The 7,041-nt window shown below is 44.1% G+C and overlaps 1 long non-coding RNA gene across 1 annotated transcript; it reads right to left on the bottom strand.

The window, feature by feature from the left end:
* Positions 1 to 1,805: 1,805 nt before the first annotated feature.
* LOC118421076 lies at positions 1,806 to 3,566 on the bottom strand. The gene is made up of 3 exons (XR_004831806.1): positions 3,484 to 3,566; positions 2,527 to 2,626; positions 1,806 to 2,031 (listed from the first exon to the last, which is right to left on the bottom strand). It is a non-coding gene; the product is annotated as an uncharacterized LOC118421076 (long non-coding RNA).
* Positions 3,567 to 7,041: the final 3,475 nt, after the last annotated feature.

Genomic DNA, 7,041 nt, shown 5'->3' with positions numbered 1-7,041 from the left:
GTGACAGAACGTCAATAAAGTCCAAGTTGGCGATCTTATCCTCGACATCCGGACCGACCCAGATCAGCATCTGCCGCATCATGTCAAAGTTGACGATGTTGTTCTCCGAGATCATGTTTAGATATGAATTTACGATAGAAAGGTTTGGAACTTGGTCAAGCTTCACTAAAATGTTTAAAGCCACGTCCGCGAAAATTTCGTCGGGGATGCCGAGGTACTCCAACGCCAGAGGGTCTGCGTTCGGCATCGTGTCGGCAGCCCGACCGACGCCGACGAGTGTCGACACGACTTCGGGCTGGATCGGTGCCCATCGGCCGCGGTTGCAGAACAGCAGGCCTGCGTCATCGGTCTGGTAGCCCACGTGACACTTGGCGATGCACGTGCGCACGTAGATGTTGTAGTGAGCGATGTTGGTGCAGCTGAAGTTACCGTGACGTAGGTCTGGGAGGGACTCGGGGAGGGACGTGCTGCCGCAAACTGGAAAGACATTTTAAAAAATTAAAACGTCAACAGGACCGGTACCTTTTTTTGCTTGATTACCTAGCTTCACGCTTTACAACAACACCTCGGTCAAAATATACCGTTGATGAACACAACGACGAGCGCTCACAGCATCATGCAGTGTCACGAGCAAACACTTCCATATCGGCGCATACGGACTATAATGTAGTTAGCTACCAATGAGAGGATGAACTGAACTGAACTGAACTGAACCAATGAGATAGAGAATGTAAACATGTTTAATCCTATTCAGACCTGGCTTTTTTGACGGGGGTGGGGGTGGTGGTGGCTTATGATATAGCCAACAACTTCACAGAAAGGTGTAAAAGGATAATATGAGGGGTGTAAAAAATGACGTCGTCATTATGACTTTATCAATGACAGTCATTAGGCCATCATGCATGACATCATTTCCATTTTTAAAATCACTACATCTTACGTCATGTTACCTCTTGTAAATCAGGAAAAGTGCCTCTATGGAATTAAGATTAATCGGTTCTTTATGCTCCATTTTCTCAGAAATGTCAAACACAGCAGAGGAATGTCGCAAGAGCTCTTGTGTAACTCAGACTCAGAAATAAGTGGCCTAAAGACTCACGCTCCTCCACAGGAGGCGGCAGGCTCGGCTGCTGCACGGTGCCGGGAGGCTGTATCTCTGACGCGTTCCGCCCTCCGGCCAGCGCCAACCCGTACCACCTCTGCATCTCCGGGGAAAACTGCTGAACCCACGCCGGCACGGGCTCAGGGGGCGTGTACACTGTTAAAGACGGGATGTAAAAATGGTTTAAAACTGGAGAGCCTAAACCCTTAAACTGCCAGAGTTCCAGCCCTATAAAATGCTATTAGTTCCAGGGTTGGCCACTGACCGAAAAGAGACCCACGAACAAGGCCGAAGTCCCTAACTTCCGGGGTTCGTGCGCTACATGCGCGCGCGCAAATCTGCTACTTCGGGGGAATACGCTATCCCGGTTATAACCGGGCACGGCACACAGGGCCCGAGACGTGCCGACTTTTTCAAATATGAATAGCGGATTGCTGCTAATCAGACTGGACCGAGGACCGTTATCATTTCCAGCAACCTGAAAGTCAGGTAAGGACAATTAACAGCTAAGACTCCTACCTCCCACCTCACTTGCCTGGCTTGCTTACTACAATCCCACCGCATGTTGATACTGATAAAAAGCAAAAACAGACTCATTGTTTCCTAAATTTGTCCTCCGATAGGTTGGAAATATCTTCACCGTGTATGGGCAAATGCGTTCAAGTAAAAGGTTTAAATGACAGGAAAGATAGCTTACATGTCACGACGTTGGTTTTGAACAGCACAGCGAAGACCACAGCAGTCAGGGCGGCCAGGCAGTAGAAGATGGCGGCGAGGATGACCAGCGTGTCCGGCCCTTTCCTGCGCGGCGGATTCAGGGCGGAGCCGTACCCGTACAGCGGCGGGCCATACGGCCTCCAGACGCCGGCGGGCTTCAGGTGCTTCCCGGTGAAGAGGGAGTCACAGCTCGGCTGCCTTCTGAGTGGTACCTGCAAGAGGAACAACGGGTCAGCACAAACGTACGTTTTGTCGCGAATCTTCTAAACCAGACGTGCACTTGGTCTGACAAACAGAGATCACGCCTCTTGTCCTACAGATTCCCTATCTGTATATGTATGTCTGACTGAGATGTTATTGAACCCCGTCACATGAAGCGAAAATCGATCGGACGTCGAGTCTGCGAGCTCTACATTACGAGAAGGCATGACCTATACGGGAAGGGGGAACTCTGTCATTTCTTCGTCGGTATCAGGGCCATGCCTCCTTGTAATCTAAAGCTCGCAGACGCGTCGTCCGATCGATTTTCGTTACATGTGACGAGGATATAAACACTAAGCTATCAAAGCCTTTAAGAATCCACCACACAGATGGTGAGTGAATTAAGCGCAGCTTACAAATAGTCTCATATAGTATCATCATCATCACATATAGTACGCTTTGCATCCAGCATGTACATATCTATAAGGTTAAAAATGTACAGTTACCCTTTTCTCCCTTGAAGCAACAGCTACACCGTGTTTGATTTCTTCGGACAGGGAGTTTTCTTCCTCGCACGACGGCCCCTTCTCTGTAACAGCGACGCACCTGATATGGATAAAAAGTAGCATGATGAATGGGTCAAATCGGCTGACTTATAATAAAAGGTGTCAGTATTATAGCTAAGAAATGATCTGTAAATAAGAGCAATTCAGGTATATCCACAAGTGTCAAGGTGGAAAGTGACAATTACAACATCGCTTGTCACATTTCCAAACCGAAACCCGGTTGGGCTTTTTGTGGAAGTAAAAAAAAATATACGTAAGAATACAGTAGAACCACTTAATAACACTTCCTATTTGCCAGTGAATTTGGTGCAATTATCCGGCTGGTGCAATAATGCGAAGTTATCTAGCTGCACCGCACCGGTTTGGGATTCCGTGCAGTTAACAGAAGTGTGCGTTAATCCGTTTAGCAATTGATTGGCTATACACAAATAACGCTCAGACTGTTAACTTTGCACCCTGTGTAGTTTATGTCTTTTATATCTCCCTTTTTGTCCTCGACAGCTGCCTGGGTGGGCCGTGGTTTGGAAATGTGACACAAGAGGTAAAGAGAATAATCGTGGACATTATTTGAGTATATTACCATAAATATTTCTAATTTTGTTTCCACAAACAGTCCGGCCGGGTCCCCGTTTAGAATTGTGACGTTAGCCTTAGCATGACTTGGCATACTCTCCAAGCAGAGGTTAGGCTCCGGCTGTTTTTTTTTAGTCGTTTTTATCGGGCTTTCTATTTTGTCTTTTTTGTGTGTGTGTGTCCGGCCTAATGTTTTGACACAGCAAGATATAATAAAAAGATAGAAAGCCCGATAAAAACGACTAAAAAAACGTTAAAAAAACAACCGGAGCCTAACCTCTGCTTGAAGAGTAGACTTGGCAGGCATAAACTCCCGTTACTTACAGGTCATCAGAGTTGTCCTGTGGCTGTACGGCGTCCTCTGAAGTGTATTCCTCACTTCCTTTGTTGCCATCCGTGGTGTCACCAATCTAATATTTTGAGTAAGCAATACGAAAATCTTGACTATCCTGGTTTGAATAGCATGCAATAAAGAATTCCACCCGTACCGTACACTACTTCGCGACCCTTGCAAACAATGACATTGAAGTTTATTCGTATTCATGCCCAATTTGGGTAATAATAATACATGTATGTATAATGTGTACAATGTATAATATTATGAAGTAGGTTCAATTCAGAGATAATAATAAGGAAGCTACATACATGCTGGTTTTAGTTGAAGTATTTTTTATGTTTCTTCTGTCTTCTTTAAACGTGTGTAGATTAGTTTTTCTATTACATCATAGTTAGATGATTAAATATTAAACATCTGTCCCTTCGGTAGGTGTGCATATTTCCGTACTACGTGATTGTTTAGCATTAACAAATGTTCACATATCTTTGTACAACGAGCACCCAAGAAGAAAGTGTACTTCACACCGGGTGATCCAGGCTGATTTAGTCGGGCCGTGGCGCGACTCTCCCCGAGGAACCTGTTTGTCACCGCTCGATGAGGAGGACATCTTTCTGGAGCATGACACGATGACGTGACACGAATTCAAATTGGTACAGAAAATGAGCTCCACATATGTTTGAATCGGTTAGGATTCCTGTACTGCTCGCCTGTCCGGTCCACACACCTGTAAATACCGCCCGTACGTGTTGTGAGCTGGTGCGGCACAGCCACTAGACAAAAACACGGAAAAGTTTAAAGTCCTCAAGAGTTAATGTTTTACCTGGGAAAGATTAAAAGCCGGGCGGAGTAGGTTATTCCCCCGCTACCCCCACCCACCAGTCATGGTCTAGATATAGCACATGAAGTCTTCTCGGGCTGTCAATGTTTTCAGACGCAAGTGTTTTCTCTGTCCAGAGTATTAGAGTTGGGCATTGTCAATTAACTCAAGTTGCCGTGTGCACAAATGGAGACAAAAGGCAAAAAATTAATAACGAATGAAGTACGCATGTATGAGCGATCAATTCTATATTGGAGACGAGACAGGTGATTGCGTCAGTGCACGAACCGTGTCGGCTATGTTGGGCCGAAGTTCAAGCAAAACAGTACAGCACATTGTAATCCTCACGTAGACAGGAGTATTCTGAACTGTCTTTGAAATAATAAGAATATAACCAGCTGAGGTAGTTTACCTCAGTTTTTTGTCTATCAATACGTTTGATACCTCCACCTTTATAATGCCTTACGTGTTTGTTTGTAAGGCACAGAGTATCTACAAAGCAAACTGCAAGTCAGCGCCAGCTTTGGTAAACAGCAAGCCCGCATAATGCTAAACATCCTCAGTAAGGCTTAGGTCATGAACCCATCTGTTGCACTGACTGATTAACCAAAGCTCTACCCCAGGGTTGTTTACTCGGGACTTACAGGGAAGCCCACGATATTACACTTGTTATGGTGCTTTCTTCTGAGTTATTTACCCCATCAATCACACTCTAGCAGGCCGTGACGTCAGTACCACAGGGAGGGAGGAAGCAAAGAATTGAATAAAAATGGAAATTAACTGCTAAGAACAACGTCAATACTTCAACGCGGCTTCTCAAGACCCTGCGTCAATGTGAAATTCGAATTAAAGAAATTTTGCACTTGAAAAACAAGGACTTATTGAGTTGTATTTGATAAAAAGTCAGGACGAGGAAGAGACCCAGTCATTTAGCTTACCCACGACCTTATTTAATACACAGCGATAGAGTATGGGGTGCAACGCACCTTCCTCTCCGATTAAACACCTGGAATATTCCCAACATTACACCAATAAACAAACAGCAGAGTCTCCCTTTCAGACACGGATTATCATCATTGAGATATTGGCATGATTGACGTATCCAGATGTCGGTTTTACCGATCATTCACTGAGCCAAGACAGTCTTGTAGCAACAGAACAAGGGACAGAAATAAAGTTTTGGCAAAAGCTTCAAATCTTTAACAGACACATTTCACAAAAAACACGTTGAAGATCAGCTGCTGTGTTCACTCTCAGGCCTTATCTAACTAAGTGTTTATATTTTCACTATGTCTGTATTTACATACACACATATGGCCACACCAATTTAATCCATTGGTCCTTTGACAGTTTTTATATAAAATTTCAGCAACACGGATATCATCGAATGAGAGGACTGGGACTAAAACTTGATCACAGATCGGCATGGTTAATTGACGTTGCCATTTGCGCAAAGTAAGACAAATGAAGAACAGTGATAAATGAATGAGCATGTATGAGCGATCGAGTCTGTATGAGGTGGCCTCTCAAGTCAAATGACCTATAGCTAGTGCGTAAGTGCACGGGCCGTTCAAACAAAACAGTACTTCAAAAGTAGAGTGTGGTTCTCAAGTAGAGAGGGATATTTTGAACTGTCACCGTCATTTAAAAAAATGTCTTTAAACAGCTGAGGTAGTTTTTCGGTTAGTCTTTTGTCTATTTATATGTTTGGTACTTCCACCTCACGCCACACATGTTTGTTTGTTTGTTTGTTTGTTTGCGACACCCCCCTAGGTACCAGACAAACAACAAACTCCCCAAAGCAAAGTGCAGACTTTCCCCTCCGACTATGTTTTCATATTGATATCTGAATCTAGAATCTTGTTGTTTTTTTTAATACGAGAACTGACAAATTAATTAGGCATGGCCTAACAAATACACGTTTCGTCCCAACTGCTATTTTTTCCGTCGAAAACAAGATCATTGTGACATTTCAAGCAATGGTAAAGTTTGTCGGGTACGTAGGGGGCCTTGTAAACAAACATACATGTAAAGCATTATAAAGGTGGAAGTATCGAATTTAGAAATAGACAAAAAAGCTGACGGTAAACTACTTCAGCTGGTTATATTTCTATTATTTAGAAGACAGTTCAGAATACTCCTGTCTACATGAGGATCACAATGTGCTGTACTGTTTTGCTTGAACTTCGGCCAAACATAGCCGACACGGCCCGTGCACTGACGCACTAGCTATAGGTCACCTGTCTCGTCTTTAATACAGATCTGATCGCTCATACATGCGTACTTCATTCGTTATTAGTTGTTTGCCTTTTGTCTCCATTTGTGTACACGGCAACTTAAGTGAACAATGCCCGACTTTAATACTCCAGACAGGGAAAACACTTGCGTCTGAAAACATTGACAGCCCGAGAAGACTTCATGTACTGTATCTAGACCATGACTATTAGGTGGGGTAGCGGGGGAATAACCTTCTCCGTCTGGCTGTTAATATTTTCCAGGTAAAACATTAACTCTTGGGGACTTAACTTTTCTTTTTTTTGTCTAGTGGGTGTGCCGCACCTGCTCACACAACACGGTCAGACGGTATTTACAGGTGTGTGGACCGGACAGGTGTGCAGCACAGGTAAGTATCTCAGAAGACCCTAACCAAATTAAACATATATGGAGCCCATTTTCTGTACCAATTTGAATTCGTGTCACGTCATCGTGTCATACTCCAGAGAGATGT

The sequence above is a fragment of the Branchiostoma floridae genome, chromosome 8, assembly GCF_000003815.2.
Source record: "Branchiostoma floridae strain S238N-H82 chromosome 8, Bfl_VNyyK, whole genome shotgun sequence".
Taxonomy (NCBI): Eukaryota; Metazoa; Chordata; class Leptocardii; order Amphioxiformes; family Branchiostomatidae; genus Branchiostoma; species Branchiostoma floridae.
Note: the sequence above shows the minus strand (reverse complement) of the source record. Positions and strands in the feature narration are given on the sequence as shown.